The sequence below is a fragment of the Pan paniscus genome, chromosome 4 (assembly GCF_029289425.2).
Source record: "Pan paniscus chromosome 4, NHGRI_mPanPan1-v2.0_pri, whole genome shotgun sequence".
Classification (NCBI taxonomy): domain Eukaryota; kingdom Metazoa; phylum Chordata; class Mammalia; order Primates; family Hominidae; genus Pan; species Pan paniscus.
The window spans coordinates 60,525,357-60,549,878 of record NC_073253.2 but is presented as its reverse complement, the minus strand read 5'-3'; the positions used below and the strand labels follow the sequence as shown (position 1 = coordinate 60,549,878).

The 24,522-nt window shown below is 38.4% G+C and overlaps 1 pseudogene; it reads left to right on the top strand.

Annotated features, from left to right (window-relative positions):
- Positions 1-12,353: 12,353 nt before the first annotated feature.
- Positions 12,354-23,133, top strand: LOC100980366 (small ribosomal subunit protein eS19-like; annotated as a pseudogene).
- Positions 23,134-24,522: the final 1,389 nt, after the last annotated feature.

Genomic DNA, 24,522 nt, shown 5'->3' with positions numbered 1-24,522 from the left:
GAAGTAAAATCTTTAAAGTCTTAAAAAACTACCAGTGTAGAATTCTATGTCCAGCAAAGTTATCCTTTAAAAGTGAAAGAGGAATAAAGACTTTCTCAGACAAACAAAAACTGAGGGAATTCATTGTCAGCAGACCTCCCTAAAAGAAGTGTTAAAAGTAGTCTTTCAGGCAGAGGAAATTTTTTAGTTCGGAAACTTGGAACTACAGAAAGAAAAGAAGAGCATCGGTGAAGAAACAAATAAAGATAACATAGAATCTGTTACTTTTCTTTTTCTTAAAAGATAACTGTTTAAAGTAATAATAGTAACAATTTGTTAAAGTTATAATAGTAACAATGTCTATAGCATATGGATAAGTGAAATGAATGACTGCAATGTTACAAAGACTGAAAAGAGGAACTGAGCACACAGTTATAAGGCATCTGCATTACACGTGTTCTTTGAAAGTGAACTGATATTTGTTAAATATATATATTACAACCTCTGGGAAACTTTTTTTTAATTTCAAAAAAGTATAATTGTTATGCTAAAACAGATTTTTAAAAAATCTTATAAAATGATCAATTAAAACTGGGAGTGGGAGACCAAAAAAATGCAATAAATAAAAAATAGTTACATAGTACATATTAACTTATTTATATAAATAGCCATTTTTTTTTTGAGACAGAGTCTTGCTCTGTTGCTCAAGCTGGAGTGCAATGGCACAATCTCAGCTCACTGTAACCTTCCCTCCTGGGTTCAAGTTATTCTCCTGTCTCAGCCTCCAGAATAGCTGGGATTATACGAGCACACGACCATGCCCAGAATAGCCACTTTAAATGGTAACAGTATAAAACACTGATTAAAAGACTACAATTGTTAAGGCAGATTTTTTTAAAAGGCCTAACTAGATATGTCTCTATGAAACCCACTACAAATATAAGACTCAAGAGAAAAGTAAAGGGATGGAGAAAGAACATCACAATAATATTAATCAAAGTAAGCTGAAGTAGTTGTATAACTTCAGACAAATGTGACTGACTTTAGAAGAGGGAAAATTATCAGAGCTAAAGAGGATATTACACAATGAAAAAGGGCTCAATTCTCCAAGAAGGTATAACAATCCTAAACATGTATGCACCTAACAATAATGTCAAAATATATGAAGCAAAAATGGATAGAGCAGCAAGAAGAAATGAAAAAAATCATTATTATAGTTGAAGACTTTAATATGCTTCTGTCAGTAACTGATAGGTCAAGCTGACACAAATTTAATAAAGATACAGTTGGCCTGAAAATCACTATCAATTAACTGGATCTAATTGATGTTTATAGAATACTCCATCCAACTACAGCAGAATACACATTCTTCTCAAGCTCACATGAACATTCACCAGGATAGGTCACATTTTTAGCCACCGAGTACACCTTAACATGTTAAGAGAATATAAATCATATGAAGCATGTTCTCAGACAACCATGGAATTAAAGGAGAAATCAGCAACAGAATGATAGCTGGAAAACACTCAAATATTTGGAAGTTGAACAATATATTTCTAAATAACACATGACTTAAAGAAGAAATATCAAGAGAAATTTAGAATATTGAACTAAACAAAAGTAAAATACAGTTTTTCAAACTTTGTAGGATAGAGTTACAGCAGTGCTAAGAAAGAAATCTGTAGCATTAAATGCCATTAAAAAGAAGAAAGATCTAAAATCAAAAACCTGTGTCCACCTTAAGAAACCAGAGAAAGAAGAACAATTAAAGTCTAAATGAAACAAAAGAAAATAAGTATAAAAATTTGAACATAAGTCAATGAAACTGAACATGAGAAAATAATAAGAGAAAATCAGTGAAATCAAAAGCTGGTTCTTTGAAAAGATTACTAAAGTTGACAAAACTATTGCCAGGCTAACAAAGAAAAACAGAGAGAAGACACAAATAACCAATATAAGAATAAAATAAGAATCACCATTACTAACCCCATGAATATTAAAAGTGTAATACATGAATATTATAAACAACTCTATGCTCACAAATTTGATAGCTTAGATGAAACTGACAAATTCCTTGAAAGACTCAAACTATCAAAACTCACATAAGAAACAGAGATTGCATATCTCTTATTCAATATGCTTAAGACTAGAACTGTTTTAGATTTTGAATTTTTTCAGATTTCAGAATATTTACACATACATAAGGAGATATCTTGAGAATGGTACCCAAGTCTAAACACAAAATTAGTGTATGTTTCATGTACACATTGCCAGAAGGAAATTTTATACAATATTTTTAATAATTTTATGGATGAAACAAAGTTTTAACAGCACTTTTTAAATTTTTTAAAACTGCTTGTGAGTACAAAGGAAGTGTACATATTTATGATATGATATTTTGATACAGACATGCCATATGTAATAATCACATCAGGATAAATGGGGCACCCATCACCTCAAGAATTTATCTTTTCTTTGTGTTACAAACAATCCAATTATACCCTTTTAGTTATTTTAAAATGTACAATAAATTATTGCTGACTGTAGTCACTCTGTTGTGCTATCAAATACTTGATCTTATTTATTCTAATTATAATTTTATATCAATTAACCATCTCCACTTCTCCCCCACCCCACTACCCTTCTCAGCTTCTAGTTACCATCATTCTACTTTCTATCTTATAGAGTTCATTTCTTATAAACTTTAGTTCCCACAAATTAGTGAGAACATGTGAAGTTTATCTTTATCTTATTTCACTTAATGTAATAAACTGTAGTTCCATTCATATTGTTGCAAATTACAGAATTTTATTCTTTTTATGGCTGAATAGTACTTCATTGTGTACCACCACATTTTCTCTATCCATTCATCTGTTGATGAACACACATTACTTCCAAATCTTCACTATTGTGAATAGTGTTACAGTAAACTGAGAGTGCAGGTATTTTTTCAACATACTGATTTCCTTTCTTTTGGGTATATACCTAGCAGTGAGATTTCTGGATCATATGGTAATTCTATTTTTAGTTTTTTGAGGAAGCTCCAAACTATTCCCCATGGTGGTTGTACTCATTTATATTCCTGCCAACAGTGTACAAATGTTCCATTTTCTCCATATTCTTGCCAGCATTGGTTATTGCCTATCTCTTGGATAAGAGCCATTTTAACTGGGGTAAGATGATATCTCATTTTTGTTTCAATTTGCATTTCTCTGATGCATAATGATGTTGGCACCTCTTCATATGCCTGTTGCCATTTGTATGTTTTCTTTAGAGAAATGTCTATTCAGATCTTTTGCCCATTTTTAAATTGGATTATTAGATTTTTTTTTCCTATAGAGTTGTTTGAGCTCCTTATATATTCTGGTTATTAATCCTTTGTCAGATGGGTGGTTTGCAAATATTTTCTCCCATTCTGTAGGTCGTCTCATCTCATGAATGTTTTATTTTAGTAGTTTCATAGTTTGAGGTCTCAGATTTAGGTCTTTAATCCATTTTTATTTGATTTTTGTATATGACAAGAGATAGGGATCTAGTTTCATTCTTCTGCATATGGTTATCCAGTTTTCCCAGCATATCCAGTTTTCCCAGCACCATTTAGGGAAGAGACTATCCTTTCCCCAATGTATCTTCATGGCATCTTTGTTGAAAATGAGTTCATTGTAAAAATATAGATTTAGTTCTGAGATCTCTATTCTGTTCCATTTGTCTATGTGTCTGTTTTTATACCAGTACCATGCTCTTTGGTTACTATAGTTCTGCAGTATAATTTGAAGTCAGGTAATGGGGATTCCTAGTTTTGTTCTTTCTGCTTAGGACATCTTGAGCTATTCTTGGTCTTTTGTGGCTCCATATAAATTTTAGGGTTATTTTTCTATTTCTGTGAAGCATGTTATTGGTATTTGGACGGGGATTGCATTTAATGTGTAGATCACTTTGGGTAGTATGGATGTTTTAACAATATTCATTCTTCCAATCCATGAACATGGAATATATTTTCATTTTCTTGTGTCCTCTTCAATGTCTTCAATTACTTACATCAATGTTTCATGGGTTTAGTTTTTCTTTTTGTTTTTTTTGAGATGGAGTCTCACTCTGTCACCCGGGCTGGAGTGCAGTGGCGTAATCTCAGCTCACTGCAACCTCTGCCTCCCAGGTTCAAGTGATTCTCCTGCCTCAGCCTCCCAAGTAGCTGGGACTACAGGTGCCCGCCACCATGCCCGGCTAATTTTTTGTGTTTTTAGTAGAGACAGGGTTTCACTATGTTGGCCAGGCTGGTCTCAAACTCCTGACCTCATGATCCACCCGCCTTGGCCTCCCAAAGTTCTGGGATTACACGCGTGAGCCACTGCACCCGGCCTGTTTTATAGTTTTCATTGTAGAGATTTCCTTTTTTTTTTTTTTTGTTAATTCATGAGTATTTAATTTTATTTGTGGTGATTATAAATGGGACTCATTTCTTTCTTTCTTTTTCACATTGTCCTCTGTTAGCATACAGAAATGCTACTGATTTAGGTATGTTGATTATGTGTCCTGCAACTTTACTAAATCTGTTTATCACTTCTAATAATTTTTTAGTGGTCTTCAGATTTTTCCAAATATAAGATCATATCATCTGCAAACAAGGATAATGTAACTTTTTCCTTTCCAATTTGGATGCCTTTTATTTACTTCTCTTGTCTGATTGTGCTAGCAAGAACTTGCTGTACTATGTTGAATAACAGTGGTGAAAGTGAGCATCCTTTCCATGTACCAGATCTTAGAGGAAAGGCTTTCAGTTTTTCCCCATTTGGTATGATACTAGCTGTGGGCCTGTCACATATGGCTTTTATTGTGTTAAGGTATGTTCCTTCTAAACCCAGCTTTTTAACGGCTTTTTGCATGAAGTGATGTTAAATTTTATCAAATCTCTTCTCAGTATCAATTGAAATGATCATATGATTTTTGTCCTTCATTCAGTTGACATGATGTATTACCTTGATTGATTTGCATGTGTTGAACCATCCTCGCAGCCCTCTTCCCTCCCCTTTTCACATGTAGAAGAGTCTCTCCTCGTGGCTACCACTGCCCCATTTTCATGATGAGTACTACCTGACTACTAATGATGTTCATTCAAGGCCCAGGGGCTTTTCAATCAGCTTATGGAGAAGGGTGCCAGGCCTGAGACTCTCCCTTCAGGGCAGTGGGCTCCCTTCTGGCTCAGGGCAGGTCCAGAAATGCTGTCCAAGAGCCAAAGCCTGGAATCAGGGCCTTCAAGGGCCCACTTGTTGCTTTACCTCACTGTGGCTGAGCTGGTACCTAAGCTGCAAGACAAAGTTCCCTTTAGTCTTCCCTCTCCTTTTCTCAAGCAGAAATCCCTTCCCATAGCCACCATAGCTGGGAATATGCCCGGTCACATCTGAAGCACATCTCTGAATCTCACCAAAGGTCCACAGGGACTACTGCCTGGTACCACTACTGATTATTCAGGGCCCAAGGGCTGTTTCATCAGCAGTGATGAATCCTACGAGGATTGGGTCATTTCCTTCAAAGCAGTGGGTTCCCTTCTGGCCCAGGGTGTGTCTGGAAATGTCTACAAGCTAGGGCCTGGAATTGGGGATCTGATATGGTTAGGCTTTGTGTCCCCACCCAAACGTCATTTTGAATTTTAATCCCCAAGTGTCAAGGAAGAGATCTGGTAGGAGGTGATTAAATCACAAGGGTGGTGTCCCCCATGCTGTTCTGGTGATAATGAGTGAGTTCTCACGAGGTCTGGTGGTTTTATAAGTGTCTGACAGCTCCTCCTTTATGCATTCACTGTCTTTCACCTGCCACCACGTAAGATGTGCTTCTTCCCCTTCTGCTATGATTGTAAATATCCTGTGACCTCCCCAGCCATGTGGAACTGTGAATCAATTAAACCTCTTTTCTTTATAAATTACCCAGGCTTGGGAAGCTCTTTATAGTGGTGTGAGAATGGACTATTATAGGGTCTCAGCTCTCTCCCTGGTGCTCTATCTTAACGTGGCTGAGCTGGTATCCAAGTTGCAGGACAGTCTTCTTTACTCTTCCCTCTCCTTTCCTCTAGCAAAGGAAGGAGTCTCCCCCGGAGCTGCAAGCTGTATTGCCTGGGGTTGGGTGAGGAGTGACAAAAGCACTCCCTTGGTCACTCCAACTGGTGTCTCACTGAGTCATGTGCCCCCAGAGTTCACTGGCTCCATGCCCAGCATAGCACTGGGACTTGCCCAGGAATTGTAGTGCTTTTGGCTTGGACTGCCTTTCAAGTTTATTTGGAGCCACAGAGCACTTTAGCCCCTTTTAGTCAGAATTCAGTTTCCAGCTGCTGGGATGAGCAAGTCTCTTCTAGATAGGGCTGGTCTAAATGCTCACTCTGTGGGTGCTAGCTGAATTCTGCCTAAAATTGCTTTTCACTGTGACAAGGCAGCATGGAGTTCTAAAGCAAAATCCCACAATCACTATTGTCTTCCTTCCCCAAGCACACAGATTCTCCATGCCATGTGGCAACTGTTGAGGTAATGGGGAAGGGGTGGTGGCGGCAATTCAAGACTATCTTTTCTACCCTCTTATGCCTTTTTAATGATATGAAGTTAAAACCAGGCACTGTTCCCTTTAGTCTTGAGTTTCCTGAGGTTCAAATTGCAATATTTTATTGAGGATTTTTGCATCTGTGTTCACAAGAGGTGTCAGTGTATATTTTTCTTGTAATGTCTTTATCTGGTTTTGGTATCAGGATAATACTAGCCTCACAAATGAGTTAGGAAGTTTTGCTCTCCTCAGATTTTCTGGAAGATATTGTAAATCACTGGCATTATTTCTTCCTTCATGTTTGGTAGAATTCACAAGTGAAAACATCTGGGCCTGGTGCTTTCTATTTTGTACAGTATTAATTGTTGATTCCATTTCTTTAATGATATACACCTATGTGAATTAGCTATTTCTTATTGTGCAAATTTTACTAGATTGTGTATTTTATGTAATTATTTTTTAGATTGTGTCTTTTAAGAAATTAGTCAATTCAATCCAAGTTAGCAACCTCATGGGTATAGAATCTCCAAACTTTTTTATTCCTTTCTTTACAATCTGCCATGCCAGTTTTTGCTTCTCTATCTCATTTAATGTGGACCATGACTTTCCATAAAGGTCCAAGAGCAATCCAGCAGTGTACTAGAATTATCTCCAAGGGTGCTTGCCATATGTTAAATTCTGTATCATGGACAGTACCTTCTCATTAAAAAATATATAATCACTCCCCCTATTAGTTTTCCCCAGCATATGCCTAGATGATTCAGGCTTAAATGTAATCCTAGTATTGGTCTAGTGGTCAGAAGGAGAATTGAGGGCAAATTCTGAAGAGAATCAACACTTTATTGCTACCTGTCTAATAGTCTTCAAGAAAGGGAGACTCTATATTTTTGCAATGGAGAGTTGGTGCCACTTCTGCAAGCCCAGAGAGCACAAGAGGATTATTAATGCTCAAGTATATCTACCCAGATAACCTTCTATCAAGTCTTACAGTCTCACTCCTTCTCTATCAGGGAATTATCTTTAGCATAGGAAACTTGGCTAGACTGAGAATTCACCTGTCTTTGAAGTACTGCCACTCCTAGAAATTAGGTCCTGGGCCTGATCTTCAGCTGTATCTGTCCTCCACTAGCGAGAAACGAAGTCACTTTGAAGGCTACCTAAGCAGCCCCCTAACTCTCATATTTTGCTTTAAATTGGTGTCAGATGGTCAGGTGCAGTGGCTCATGCCTGTAATCCCAGCACTTTGGGAGGCCGAGGTGGGCAGATCACCTGAAGTCGGCAGTTCGAGACCAGCCTGACCAACATGGAGAAACCCCGTCTCTACTGAAAATACAAAATTAACTGGGCATGGTGGCACATGCCTGTAATCCCAGCTACTCGGGAGGCTGAGGCAGGAGAATCGCTTGAACCCAGGAGGCAGAGGTTGTGGTGAGCCAAGATGGCACCATTGCACTCCAGCCTGGGCAACAAGAGCGAAACTCCATCTCAAAAATAAAATAAAATAAAATAAAATAAAATAAAATAAAATAAAATAAAATAAAATAAAATAAAATGGTGGCAGATTTCCTGAGCCTATAATTTTCTCTTTCCAAAATATTCTGCAACAACCACCAAATTTTCCAGTTCTTGTAATTATTCTCTTCTATGTTCCAAATGTCATAGATATTTTACAAACCTATGCAACCTCTTTCATAATATCCTATCCTAGTTCACTACAAGTGAATGTCTCAGCAGTTGTCCTCTACTGCATACCACAACAGGCTATCAGAACTGGTAATGAGGTACTCTGTCATACATCCAGAAAGTGATCCAAATTGGGAATCCCATTCCTAGAGTCTGCTTCCTGGAAGCACTTCTGGAAATGACTGCATTAGATTGAGTTCCCCAGACACAGGGCCTGAGACAGGGTTTGTAATGCATGTGATTTGAGAGAGTGCTTTTCAGGAAATTATTCCTATATAGGGAGAGAAGGAAATATAACAGGAAAGGTTAAAGAGCCAAGTAAGGCTGTGTTTTCTGGTAAAGGCTAGCTACGGCTTAATCCAGAGGGGAGTCTCAGAAGCATAAACCACACCACGGTGTTGACCCTTCTTGAGGCAAGGAATCCAGCAGTAGTCCCATATTAGTCATTCACTGTCTGAGGACCATTCCCAGAGGAGATATAACTTCCCAGGGGTGGTGGTTCTCATTAGAAGATGGCAATTCTCTGAAACATTTGACATTGTTAGCAGTTGACACACAGCATCTAGAGGTGTGGGTGCACTGGCTTGCTAAATGGGGATCTGGGTAAGACATTATTACATTACAAGTGGTGAAAGGAGAGTCTTTTCTATACTCAGTGCTATGAAAACTGGATATCCAGTTGACACAAAAAATATTGAATTACCTTCATGCCATATTAAAACTTTAATTCCAAGCATTGTAAATATATATATTAAAGGTTGTCACACAATAACATCCCCAGAAAAAAGTATGCTATCTTCATATTCTTAGAATAGTATAAAATTTCTTGACCATCACATGAAAAAAGCATTATCCTTAAAGAACATGATTGTTTAAATTAATTACTTTTGCACATTTAAGGACATCATTAAGAGAATGAAAAGGCAAACCACAGAAGGGGAGAAGATACAGGCATTATAGATATCTGACAAAAGATTGATCAGAGTATATGACATTCCTACAAAGTAATGAGAAAAAGACTAACAACTTTATTTTTACAATTATTTTTGCAAAAGATATGGACATGCTCTTCATAAGAGGATATGGCTGTCAAACATATGAAAGAGCGCTCAGGATCATTAATCAAGAAAATTTGAAATTTGTATCCATCTGAGTGACTAAAATTAAAAAGACTAATGATAATAAGTGCTGACTGGGATGTGGAGAAACTGGAACTCTCCTCCACTGCTACTGGGAGGATAAATTGTGACCATTTGAAAAACCATTTAGCTATATATACTACAAGAGTATACACACTCAATGACATAGAAATTTCATTCATAGGTAAAATACTTAAGAGAAATGTGTATATATGCAGACAAAAGAGCATGTGCAAGAATGTTCATAGCAATGTTATTTGTAATAGCTGAAAACTGGAAACCAAAATGCCCCTGAAGAGTAAAATAGGTAAATATATTTATATCATGAAATTTTATACAGTAATAAAAATAAACAAATTACTGCCACATACAACAGTATAAATTAATCTCACAGAAAATAAAATCAAAGCATATAATTTCATTTATATGAAGTGTAAGTTGTTACCTCTGAGGGAACAAGAGAGGATCATTATTAGGAACAGGCATGAGAGGATCGGCTGGGTGTTGGTAATGTTATGTTTCTCCCTAATCATTTTGCAAAAATTAATCAAGCAGCACAATGGGGATTTATGCCTCTACCTGTATGCATTTTATATTTTAATATAAAATACAATTTTAAAACAAAATATAAAGGACTTGCAATTAATAAATCATGATTTTCTGAGTTAGCCCAGGAACAACCTTTAAACAGCCTTTAAAAAAATATGTATCAGGTCTCATGCTAAAATCCATATTAATTACAGTTGGATAATTCTTTGTACTTTACAAAGTCTTTTCACATATTATCTTTTTATTGATGTAATGTAATGGTAAATCAGTATTAGAACATTTCTGAAGTGAAGGGAAACCAGAGCCCAGCTATGCCCACACAAAATCTGTGTGAACTTATCTCACATTTGAGAGGGAAAACTGCAAGAGAAGTAAAATGCTGCTAACTTTTTTTAATCCCTCAAGTGTATCCAGGGAAGTCCAATTTTATTTTTCTCACTCCTTCATCATATGTTTCCCACAATATTTTTCCCTTTCTCTCTTTTTCTCTCTCTTCCTTTTCCCCTCCTCTGAGATTCCCTCCTTCTTTTCTTCCATTTTCTTCCTTCTTCAGTCTCCTCTACAGTAGTTTCATGGAGATAGTAGAGACAGTGGTGAAGGTATCACCATTAAGGCTATTCATGGGGAGAATGGTTTATTCTTCTGTTATTTTCCATTTCAAACACTAGTGTTAATTCTTTATCTGTCTAAATTTTCTCAAAAGAAATATGGTAGAGCACATGATATAGGTAGTTAACTGTCCACCAAAAATTCATGGTCTCCCATCCACAGTGTAGAGATTCTTTGAAAAGCGACTGCCCAGCTAAGGACTACTTTTTCTGGTCTTCTCTGCAACTAGGTAAGACCATATAAATTGAGTTCTAGCCTATGAACTCAAGATTTCCACTCATGCCATGGAAATGTTACATGCCATGTCCAGTTCTGGTCCATAAAATTCTTTTCTCTGGCTTATTTTCCCTAGTAGGAAATCCCTGTTGGGAAAACCTTGGTGCATCCATATACAAAAGTTAGCAAGACCTCTATCAACCTAGATTTCTAAATGACTGTGTGGAGGAAAGCTACTGCCCACATTTTCCCCTGCCTACCACTGGTATATGGACAAGAAATAAACTTGTATTATATTTAAACCTATATACTTTGGGGTCTCTTTGTTAAAGCAATTGGCCCTGATGCAAAGTCTTTTTGGAAACTTTAGTAAAGCTCACTGGATTATTTTTTCCAAATCCTAGGTTTGATAGACCATAAAATTTCTGTGACTATCCCTGTACATAGGGGAGACTAATTTTTCCACTCCATGGAATGTCATTGAAAACATTCTTCCTCAAATAGTTTGTTCTATGAAACAGGGAACAGAGCAGTTTTGTATCATATCTATTCTGCCAATGAGTCAAAGGAAAGGCCAGGGAAAATGTCAATTAATTCTTGTAGCCTAAAAAAAGAAGAGATGTCACATGTTTTCTCTTTAATTCTACATCAGTATCTTTACCAAGGCCTGTATGAAATGGCTTATAATAAACCATGAGAGCCTCTGAACAGAGTGCAATAACCAAAAATGATGATGGGGCTTAGCAACATTTCATTCAGAAATACAGTGGTTTCCTGAAAACCCCAGCTTCAGAATTTTGTGGTTCGGAAACCAAAGACAAGGCTTGTTTTGTAAGAATGCCTTGTTTTTAAAACAAAAAGAAATACTGAGTAGTTTATTGAGTGTCCCACTACCCAAGCCTCCTGCTTCGTAAAACAATGCCAAGGAATTCCAGTGGTCTGGTGCACATGTGTCTTGGCAGGTGCTTTATGCTTACGGGCACATGAGACTTTGTCAGATTGGACCAAATTGCTCTAGTCATAACCTTGGAAAATCATCCCAGGGACATCTTAACTCCATCCCCAGAACATCTGGGAATATCTTGAAAAATTAATAATGAATCATGGGGCAGAAATTTGATAAGTACTTATGACATGGGCATTAATGTCAAACGATTTTTATCATGACTAATTTTACTATAATAAATACTAAGGGAACAAGAAATGATTTAGGCCATCATTTTAGGCCATCACTTACATAGGCCAAGGTACCCAAAGTGTAAATCTTTAACGAATATAGTAGTTTGTTGTGATGCCACTAAGATGTAAAGTGTCACTTATCTCCATGTGACTCCATTTGGCATTCCAACAGTTCCACTGTTTATAGTTCAGAGCTATCTAATCATGTGGTGGGGTACATTCCATAGCTCCCTCTGACAGAATAATTCCAGTGTGTCATTTCATAGGAATACTGAACTAGACCCTAATTTGGCTAACAGTTGGGTACTCCAAATTCCCAACGGATTGTTTTTCATGGGAATCTGGCCCCAAATACTCTGAAATGCTCACGCTTAACCTCTACAACTAACCCAAGAACTATCTATCCCAGATTTTGTGTTTGGTACAGTAGGTCGTCCTGGGCTGACAAATGTAAAAATACTCTGATGAAGAAAAATGGATTTGATCAAAATTCAGGACTGCAACTTCAGGCTAATGATCATCACCAAAAGGCTTGTTCTTGTGCCTCAGGGCCACTACACCTCCATGACTGTAGAGATTGCCAGGGTCCACAGAGAGGACTTCATACACGATCTTTATATACATAAACACACACACACACACACACACACACACACACACACACAGTTCTCTGAAATGCCTGTAGTACTGAAGTCACAAACTTCAACTGTCTTAAAAACAGACTACGTCTCTCTCCACTAGAATTTTTAGAGGTATGAACAAATGAGAGTTTCACCATATAAAGTCCCTTTATGACGTATTTTAAATTAAGCATAGATTTCTCATCTTATGAAGGTAACATATGTTTATTATAAATCTAGAAAATATGAGTAAGCAAAGAGATAAATTCATAATTGTACAACCTATAGATGACAACTATTAATATTTTTGATGTTTATTCTTCTAGCTCTTCATTATTCAACATTGTAGCCACTACCCATATGAGGCTATTGAGCCCTTGAAACAAGCTTTTTTTTTTTTTTTTGATGGAGTCTCACTCTGTAGCCAAGGCTGGAGTGCAATGGCAAAATCTCGGCTCACTGCAACCTCCACCTCCTGGATTCAAGTGATTCTCCTGCCTCAGCCTCCTGAGTAGCTGGGTTTATACAGGCACGCACCACCATGCCTGGCTAATTTTTGTATTTTGGGTAGAGATGAGGTTTCGCCATGTTGGCCAAGCTGGTCTCGAACTCCTGAACTCAGGTGATCTGCTCACCTCAGCCTCCCAAAGTGCTGGAATAACAGGCATGAACCACCACACCCGGCCAAAATGCAGCTATTTTGAGTTGAAATGTACTCTAATGCTAAAATATTGACTGGGTTTCAAAAACTGTACCAAGAGGCCTGGCACAGTGGAAGAAAAAGAAGTCTATTTCTTTCTGGGTTTTCCAAAAGGTTTTCAAAATATATGACAATATTTGTCCTTCACCCAAAATAGAAAGATGAAAGAACAATAAATATCATTTGCCACAGTGGTTATTACTAAAATATGGATTGGAGCATCAATACAATTAATGGAATTGGCTTAGAACTTAAAAGCACAGTATAAATGCCCCTACTGTCCAGCTTTACTCAAGAGATCGCACTCTACTTCAGTAAAATACGTAATATTCTGAGTTTAACCCCAGAAATTGGATGCTGTTTAACTGTGCTCTGTAAACATTTTATGAAAGTAAACCACATGCATTGGTGGTATTCAGAACATTTTAAATGTGGGCAGAAATAAAATCCTAGAACCTTCATTGGTATTACATCCATTTTTAAGACAGTAAATAGAAGTACCTATAAACACCCCCTCTCTTAAATATTCCTGGCTTTAATCCAGTACTCTTGTTTTCTATTTTTCATTGAAATTTTTTGTTGTACCATGTGAAATGTAGGTCAAGTTGTTGGTAAGTGCTGGATAAAAATCTGTTTATACCAAAAGTAAATAGTAAAATCCTCCCAGCCTACACAGTTTAAAAATATAACTCCTGCCAGTGTGCTATTCAGGGTATCCCCAATAAATTTCATTTTGAAGAATTCTTAACATAGACTTCTCTGGATGCTAGACTTTAGTCATAGCCACATAATATTCTTTTAAGGCAAAATTTATAAGAATTAAAATTCACAAGGCCTTTTATTCCTGGGGATCAATGATGAGAAGCACAATTACAATCTTATTCAGGTTGCTATGCTTTGTGTTCAGTAAAGTCATAGAAAGAACCAACATGCAACTAGGGGCAAGAAGTATGCTATGGACTTAATATGTGTGTTATCCCAAAATTCATATGTTGAAGTCCTAATCCCCAATGTGATGGAATAGATGTGGAGCCTTTGGAGGGGGGCAGTAATTAGGTTTAGATAAGGTCCTGAAGTTGGAGCCCCCATAATGAGATTGATGCCCTTGTACAGAGAAAGAGACCAGAGGCCTCTCTCTCTCCACCATGAGGACACAGCAAGAAGGCAACCATCTGCAAACCAGGAAGAGAACCCTCACCAGAAATCAAACCCTGCTGGCACCTTGACCTTGGACTTCCAGCCTCCAGAACTGTGAAGAACAAATGTATGTTGTTTAAGCCACCCAGTGCATAGTATTTTGTTATAGCAGCCCTAGAAGATCTTAATTCACAAGGTGAAACTCCAGCACTGAAGGCAAGTCAGGCACCATAATAGCCACCACCAACTTCAGGTGGAATTCCCCTAGTTCACATTAGAACCTATCAACATACATTGCTTTCTTAGCAGTGATTTTTGAACACTAGCTTACAAAAAAGCCTCAGTGTTATAGCAGTAGCAGAGAATGTGGAAGTAGTATAAAATTTAAGTTCTTTGAAATCCACAGATGAAACATTCAGCCCTTCTTCTGCTTGACTTGGGCCAATGTGCCAGCTACTCTTAAAGTATCTGGAGCAGTGGGCAGTGAGGAGAGACAAAAAGATCTTGACTTTATGAAGCCTGTTGAAAGATGTAAAAACAAACAAAAAAACCTATGTACATGTGCATTTCATATATGTATATACAGTTGTGCACTGCATAATGACATTTTGGTCAATGATACACCACATATACAATGGTAGTCCCACAAGATTACAATGGAGTTGAAAAATTCCTATTGCCCAGTGACTTTGCAGCCATCTCTGAGTCATAGCACAATGCATTACTCACATGTTTGTGGTGAGGCTGGTGTAAACAAATCTACTGTGCTTTCAGTCCTTTGAAAGTATAGCACATACAATTATGTATAGTATATAATAATGACAATAAGTGACTATGCTCCTGGTTTATGTATTTACTATACTATACTTTTTATTGGTATTTTACCATGTGCATCATCTACTTATGAAAAAATATTAACTGTAAAACAGCTTCATGCAGGTCGTTCAGGAGGTACTCCAGAAGGTATTGTTCTCATAGGGAATGACAGCTCCATGCATGGTATTACTCCTGAAGACCTTCCAGTGGCACAAAATGTGGAGGTGGGAGACAGCGATATTGATGATCCTGACCCTATGTAAGCCTAGGCTGATGTATGTGTGTGGTCTTAGTTTTTAACAAAACAAAAGAAAAACTAAGGTAAAAAATTTAAATAGAAGAAAACATATGGAACAGAAACATAAAGAAAGAAAATACTTTTATATAGCTGTGCACTATGAGTTTTAAGCTAAGTGTTATTATAAAAGCATCAAAAGTTTAAAAAATTAAAAACTTTATAGAGTAAAATACTTACAGTAAGCTAAGGTTAATTTATTCTCAAAGAAAGAAAAATATCTTTTAGAAATTTAGTGTAGCCTAAGTGTACAGTGTTTATAAAGTCTACAGTAGTGAACAGTAGTGTCCTAGGCCTTCACATTCACTCAATACTCATTCACTGACTCACCCAGAGCAACTTCCAGTCCTGCAAGCCGTCCACAGTAAATATCCCATACAGATATACCACTTCTTACCTTTTTTTTTTTTTTAAGATGAAGTCTTGCTCTTGTCCCCCAGGCTGGAGTGCAATGGGATGATCTTGGCTAACTGCAACCTCTGCTTCCCGGGTTCAAGTTATTCTCCTGCCTCAGCCTCCCGAGTAGCTGGGATTACAGGCGCCTGCCACCAAGCTCTGCTAATTTTTGTATTTTTAGTAGAGATGGGGTTTCAACATGTTGGCCAGGCTGGTCTTGAACTTCTGACATCAGGTGATCCACCCGCCTTGGACTCCCAAAGTGCTGGGATTACCGGCATGAGCCACCACCCCCAACCCACTTCTTATCTTTTGTACTGTATTTTTACTGAACCTTTTCTATGTTTGGCTATGTTTAGATACACCAATATTTCCCATTGTGTTCAATTGCCTACAATTCAGTACAGAAACATGCTGTATAGGTTTGAAGCCTAGGAGCAATAGGCTATACCATATAGCCTGGGTCATAGTGGGCTATACCATCTAGGTTTGTGACAGTACACTCTATAATGTTCACACAACAACGAAATCACTGAAGGATGTATTTCTCAGAAAGTATCCCCATCGTTATCATTAAGTAACACATACAAATCTAGGTTTGTTTGAAGATAACTTTTGCTAATTTAACCCTCAAATATAATGTTTTTATACAATGTCCAAGCATATAGGTATGGTCATTTTGGAAATGGGAATAAATTATGTGATTATCAAGAATTCCTCCAATATAGCAACATAGTAACTATCACAGCTCTTGCTTAAATGATTGTCATATGTGACCATTATAGTTTGTGAAATAGAATCGGTGAAGTGCTGAGTGTGGTAGGAGGGTGTTCTAAAGTAACTCTAGATCCTAGAGCAGTCCATCTTCTGGGTGAAGTCACCTACCTTAGAGTAATCTTGACCTGAATCAAACGATGCTTATCTGGCAATACTCTTTCGGTATTCCATGAAGAAAAGTGTCACTGAAAGTAAAGCACCCACTGCCATGAGACAAACCAGTGCTTCAACCACAATGGAAGAGAATGAAAATCCATCAAGGAAAAAGACGTGATGCCTACTAAGAAGGCATGAATCTAAAGTTCACAGATGTACAAGGTGTGCTCTGAGCAAGGTGACCCTTCTTAATCTCCAACCATTCAGTTCTAACACATGCTAAAACTGCAACTGTATTCCGGTTGCGAGTAGGACCTATGTTGTTAAATGACAACAGTTTTCCACAAGGACTCACCTGAGTCTGGTTCTAGTTCTGGCTCCACCCAGACTAGATCATCTCAAGTTTTCCATGAAAATGTTGCCAGTGCTTAGAAAATAGGTAGCATAATAGTGAGGCTATAAAGAAGGAAGTCAAAAGCGTTCCCAGTTGCAGTATATCTTCCCAGGGTTTGTCTAGGTTATGAGCCAAATGAATTGGAGGCCTCTAATTCAGAGAACAGGAAATGAAGAGAGTTTGTTCCCCTAAGAAAAATAGTATCAAATCCTTCCAGTGCATATTTTAAAAATAAATATTTTGCTTGCTTATGGTGATTTAAGTGCCCTTCACTATATTCTTTTGGAACAACCCTTACCATGAGCTGAGCCACCTTTGCACCAATAAACCTCAGTGCTCTGGCACACTGTGTTTTCTCAGGGTTTCAGTATGGGTGGCCAGGGAGCAATGCATCACTGGGTTCAAACCAGGGTAGGATCTACTAGCGCTGATTGGAGCCCCAATATTGGAGGTCACATTCTTTCAGGTTAGAAATGCTGTAGGCAAATCCCAAGGGGAGGGGCATCAAAGAATTACCCAGTGGGGGTTGATGCTTCTGCAACTCCCCATTCTCCACCAGTACAGTACAAAAGGAGTGAAGCCAAACCTTGGGGTAATATACCGGGGATCTGAAATATAAGTGCACAAATCTAGGTTCCCTGACCATCAGCACTGTCAGAGCCACAAAGCAAGGTCTCACTGAATTCCAGCATTCCTTGGATACCTTCTATGAGCCAGGGTAGGTGCTGAAGAGAGAGAAAAACAAATGAAGAGTGATGGGGTGGGTCCCTAGCCACAAGAAGCTCACCACCTAAAAGATTTTCTCACGTTTTTGTTTAACAGTTTTATAGTTTTTAGTACTGACATTTAGATCTATGACCTATTTGGGGTTAAATTCTGTTTATGATGTGATGTAAGGGTCAAGGTTCACTTCTTTGTACACAACTAGCCAATTGCTTCAGTGCCATTTGTTGAAAAGATCATCCTTTTTGCATTGGATTGCCTTGATACCTTTTCTTAAATCAATTGTATATGCATGAGTCTATTTCTAGACTTTTTATTCTGTTCCATTGATTTATTTTTTTAATTTATAAAGAAAAGAGGTTTAATTGACTGACAGTTCCTACATGGCTGGGGAGGCCTCAGGAAACTTTCAGTCATGACAGAAGGGGAAGCAGGCTTGTCTTACATGGCAGCAGGCAAGAGAGAGCATGTGAAGGAGAAACTGTCAAACCCTCAGATCTCATGAGAACTCACTCACTATCATGAGAACAGCATGGCGGAAACCACCCTCAAAATCAAATTGCCTTCCATCATTTCCCTCCCTTGACACGTGAGGATTATGGGGATTACAATTTGAGATGAGATTTGGGTGGGGACATAGAGCCAAACCATATCATTCTGCCCCGGCCCCTCCCAAATATCACGTTCTTTTTACACTTCAAAACCAATCATGCCTTCCCAACATTTCCCCCAACGTCTTAACTCATTCCAATGTTAACCCAGAAGTCCAAGTCCAAAGTCTCATCTGAGACAAGGCAACTTCCTTCTGCCTAGGAGCCTGTAAAATAAAAAGCAAGTTAGTTACTTCTAAGACACAATGGGGTTACAGGCATTGGATAAACGCTCCCATTCCAAATAGGACATATGAGCCAAAACGAAGGGGCTACAGGCCCCGCGCAAGTCTGAAATCCAGAAGGGCAGTCATTAATCTTTTGTTGTTGTTGTTGGAAGACAGAGTCTCAATTTATTTTTTTTATCTTTACATCAAGACTACATCATCTCAGTTACTGTAGCTTTAGCATAAGTCGTGAAATTAGGCTGAGTAAGTCTTCCAATTTTGTTCATCTTTTTCTAAATTGTTGTTTTTTTCTAGATCCTTTGCATTTTCACATAAAGTTTATAATGAGCTTATCAAAAAAAATTCTACTGGTATTTTGACTAGGTTTGAGTTGAATTTATGTCAATGGGGGAAAATTAACATCCTAATATTGACCATTTCTATTTGTGAACATACAGAATTACTTTTCAGCTCCTATACCTGTGTCTTCCATCTTTCTAAGTATTTTTCTGGGGCTTTTAAAGCACAGTGTCTCTAATAGACTCTGCTGTATAACATGCAGTATTCAGGAAATAAATGATGTGTAATAAATGTCAAAATAAATAATACTACCCAAGAAGTGGTGTGAAAATGTATTATGTTTTATAACAAGTAACAGAAAACTAAGGCTGTTTTGTGCTGATATGCTTTTTTACTAAGAGATTTTTTTTTCAACTGATATGCTGTAAAGTCTTTATGTGTTTCTTCTCTTTAAATTGCATAAATAATTCGTCTAGTTTCACTTTTACTTGAAGGATATTCACATTCACTTTCAGTCTTTCAGTCCCTAAAAGGGTAGATCCCCTGCTTTAACATAAACTGTTAGCAAAATTTGATCCCTGAATAGTAGAAAATGGTGAAAACATCAAGACTCCACATCTAGATTCTTCCTAATGGATATAAGGAAAAAGTATCTCTCTTTGGATGCACCTAAGTATGACATATGGCTAGAATTTATATTCAACAATCTATGTAACATAGACCCAAAGAGTCAGAAAGGATACCCACCATAACTTACCCATAGAGCAATTTGTTGCAAACCAGCTAAAACTAAACCCTGTTAATAGACATTAGGACAGGTTTCCCTGTGCAAGCTCAAGTGCCTCATAGGAAAAGGCTGAACTTCTGTGAAATTTTAATAGATACGAAGTTGCTTCAACTGCCCACCCTTCCACTTTCTGAATTCCTAGTAGCCTCAAGCAGTTCCTGCTTCCCAGAGACCATCCTTGGAGTACCATCTCCCCACCCCCAGAACTGTTCCATGCTTCCAGTATTTCACTCCAACAAAACCTAGAATTATAGGCTTTCTGTGCTGAGAAGGATCTTAGAAACCATCTATTCCAATCCTCTTGTTTTACAAGCAGGAAAACAGGCCTAGGAGCATAAAATAATAAGCAAAGTCATATACCATATCTTGCTAATGCAGAAATTGTAGTAGAACTCAAGCTCTCCATCATTTGCTGACTTCAAGAGCTGTCACAGAATACGGCATCACAGAAATTAGTTTTAGGTACTAATCATCCTGGGATAGCTCTATTTTTTCTTTCTAATTACAGAATTAATACACAAAAAATTATATTTTATAATTTTTAAATAATGTAAATTATATAAAAGTTACTTTTGGTCCTACAGTACCTTACTCCCCTCTCCTGATGTACTTTTATTCTCAGATTGGTGTGTATCTTTCTCCCTGTGCATTTATATATAGATAACTTTTTTTGCACAAGCAAACATTTGATTTAGCCATTTCTGTGAATATTTAGACATAAGGCACTAGCACCTCAGAAACTAATGCCAAATAGATTACATTCTTAAAGTAGTGAACACTCTGGCGGTCACCGATATCTGGTTTTTAAATTTTTATTTATTTATTTATTTATTTATTTATTTATTTATTTATTTTGAGACAGAGTTTCACTCTTGTCGCCCAAGCAATTCTTCCACCTCAGCCTCCTGAGTAGCTGGGATTACAGGCGCCCACCACCATGCCTGGCTAATTTTTGTATTTTTTGGTACAGACAGGGTTTCGCCATGTTGGCCAGGCTGGTCTCGAGGTCCCAACCTCAGGGGATCAGCCCACCTTAAACTCCCAAAGTGCTGGGTTACAGGCATAAGCCACCGTGCCCAGCTAAATTGTTTTTTTTATTATTATTTTTAGATGACAAATAAAAATTGTATATATTTGTGAGGTATAATGTGATGTTTTAATATTATGTGTACATTGCAAAATGATTAAATCAAGCTAATTAACATATTCATCACCTCATTTTTTTGGTGAAAACATTTAAGATCTACTCTCTTAGCAATTTTTGAGTATATGATACATTATTAACTATAATCAGCATGCCACATACACTTTTAAGAATTCTAATAAAATTTTGCTTTAATTTCTGCATATAATTTTGTTTTTGAGGTGTTGTATTAGTCTATTCTCACGCTGCTATAAAGACATACCCGAGTATGTGTAATTATAAATTACCTGAGTATGGGTAATTTATAAAGGAAGGAGATTTAATGGACTCACAGTTCCACTAGGTTGGGGAGGCCTCATAATCATGGCAGAAGGCAAATGAGGAGCAAAGGCACATCTTACATGGCAGCAGCCAAGAGAGTGTTTGCAGGGGAACTGCGCTTTATAAAACCATCTGATCCCTTTCCCCTGGCTGGCAGCACGGAGGCTGCACAATGCCTGGGGAATTACTGTAAAGAACATGAACTGGCTGGGCGCAGTGGCTCATGCCTGTAATCTCAGCACTTTGGGAGGCCAAGGCGGGCAGATCACGAGGTCAGGAGATCGAGACCATCCTGGCTAACACGGTGAAACCCCGTCTCTACTAAAAATACAAAAAATTAGCCAGGTGTGGTGGCAGGCGCCTGTAGTCCCAGCCACTTGGAGGCTGAAGCAGGAGAACGGCATGAACCTGGGAGGCAGAGCTTGCAGTGAGCCTAGATCGCACCACTGCACTCCAGCCTGGGCGACAGAGCGAGACTCTGTCTCAAAAAAAAAAAAAAAAAAAGAACATGAACCAGCAGGAGTTCATTAGAGCTCTGGCAGCCATTCTCAAAAAGTCCAGGAAGCTGAAAGTCCCTGGATGGGTGGACACCGTCAAGCTGGCCAAGCACAAAGAGCTTCCTCCCTGTGATGAAAACTGGTTCTACACATGAGCTGCTTCCACAGCACAGCACCGGTACCTACAGGTGGTGCTGGAGTTAACTCCATGACCAAGATCTATGGGGGACATCAGAGTAAAAGCGTCATGCCCAGCCACTTCAGCCGAGGCTCCAAGAGAATGGCCCGCTGGGTCCTCCAAGCCCAGGAGGGGCTGAAAATGGTGGAAAAGGACCAAGATGGGGGCTGCAAACTGACACCTCAGGGACGAGAGATCTGGACAGAATCACCAGACAGGTGGCAGCTGCTAACAAGAAGCATTAGAACAGCACAGGAAAAATTCACCCCCATGATTCAATTACCTCCCATGACACGTGGGAATTATGGGAGCTACAATTCAAGATGAGATTTGAGTGGGGACAGAGCCACAACATATCAGATGTTTTTAATCAAAAAATGTTGCTGGGCCTCATGGCTCAAGCCTGTAATCCCAGCACTTTGGGAGGCTGACGCGCGCAGATTACTTGAGGTCAGGAGTTTGAGACCAGCCTGGCCAACATGGTGAAACCCTGTCTCTACCAAAAACAAAAAAATTAGTCTGGTATGATGGCGAGTGCCTGTAATTCCAGCTACTTGGGAGGCTGAGGCAAGAGAATAGCTTGAACCCGGGAGGCAGAGGTTGCAGTGAGCTGAGATCGTGCCACTGCACTCTAGCCTGGGTGACAGAGAGACTCAGTCTCAAAAAAAAAAAAAAAAAAGAGTTATAACTACCTACTGTTGGTAAATTCAGTTTGCCTGTCTGTTTGGTGGCTTGCCATACTGGAAGTCTGCCCCATATACCAAAGTGTGCCAGATGATCTGTTATCCACTCAGCACTATATCTTCCTCTTTCTATGCCCTGCTCAGCATCACAAGGGAGAAACTCAGAAATGCATTTCCCAGAATCCCTTATAACTATGGTTCTAAGTTAAATTTTGTTCTTGAAAAGAACTCCCTCAAGACTCAGATGGCAATAGAGAAGTTATTTTTCTCCACCAGTTATTGCAGACATGTGGGCAAATGGAAGAAGATGGGAGCCTATAGCAGTTACTGAGAAAGCTCCTGAAAATCACCTGCTGCCCAACTTGTAAAACGCCTCAAAGAGCAAGGATATGAATGAAAGACTATTTGAAAGACAGAAATTCCAAAGCTTTTTCTGGACACAGGTTTAATTCCTGGATCAAGTGGGGCTGTCATCACCGATGTCCCATTGTCCAGTTGTCCCTCCCAATCCCTCTTTAGATTCTCTTTTCCTAAAGTTTGTTTTGATTCAATGTCCTTTCAGTTCATCTTAAGGCAGCACTGTAAATCCCATTCTGGTATTTTCTAAGGGATATTGCTGAGGGTGCTGTTTCCTATATAAAGAGACATTGAGAAATTTCTTTCAGAAATAATTGCTGAAGGAAATATTTGCAGAGATAAGAGACTGGTGGATTAATCAACTAACAAATCACTTTGGTTGGTAGGAAAATCAGAGTTAAACTTTTGCTCAATTTTCAGAAACTGTGTAGGTTTCAATGGCTCACGTGTACAGCATCTTCCTGGGTTTTTACCTTCTATATAAATTTGTTCTTTTTCTGCCCACACTTTTAGATTTATTTATACCTCCCCATTTCATTATGTATACACTGGTATTTTTCCTAACTTTCCTAATTAAATACATATTTTAAAAATAAGTTTAAAAAAAATGCATGTACAACTGGGCATGGTGGCTGACACCTATAATCCCAGCACATTGGGAGGCCATGGTGGTGGGATGGGATGGCTTGAGTCCAGGAGTTCGAGACCGGCCTGGGCAACATGGCAAAACCTCTTATCTACAATGTGTGCAAAAGTTAGCTGGGTGTGGTGGCATGCACCTTTCTTCCCAGCTACTTGGGAGGCTGAGGTGGGAGGATCAACTGAGCGCCCAGAAGGTTGAGGTTGCAGTGAGCCAAAATCATACCACTGCACTCCAGCACAGGCAAGAGAGTGAGAGCCTGTCTCAAAAATACATAAATAAATAAACAAACAAATAATACATGTAGCTCAAGTTTTCTCAGACCTCATCAGCATGCAGGTGCAAGGGATGATTTGAACAGCAGCTAAAAGGTTACTGGTTTATATTCCCATTTTTTAATAAAAGTCCTTGGGTTCCTATAAAACATGCCTTCTCCACCCCCCAACCAAATGTTTCTGGAAGTCCTCAGTGGGTGTTTCACATGCACACCCATCTGTTCTATCAGGCATCACCATGGTAGCTGAACTTCATAGACATGTATTTCTTCCCTCAAGTAACAGTCCTCAAGTAACAGTCCTAGATGAGCACTCAGGTCAGCAGGACAACTCATCTCTTTGTGGTTATTCAGGATCCTAAGCTGATGCCACTCTGTCATTTTCATCATGTGACTTCCAAGGTTGCCCTGAGTGTCAACATCCAAATCAACTGAAGACAGTAAAACTTTTTTTTTTTAATTTAAAGGCATAGAAAAACATGTATGAGAAATTTTTATGAGTCAAATCTGTACATGGAATACATCATTTATGCTCACAAACCACTGGAGAGAACTTAGTCATATGACCACATGCAACTGCAAGGGAGGCTGGGAAATGTAGTGTGCCCATATATCAGGAAGAAGAGAAGGGATTCTGGTAGATAGCTAGTGATCTCCTCCACAATATATTTTCTTCTAGTCTTTTTGCAAT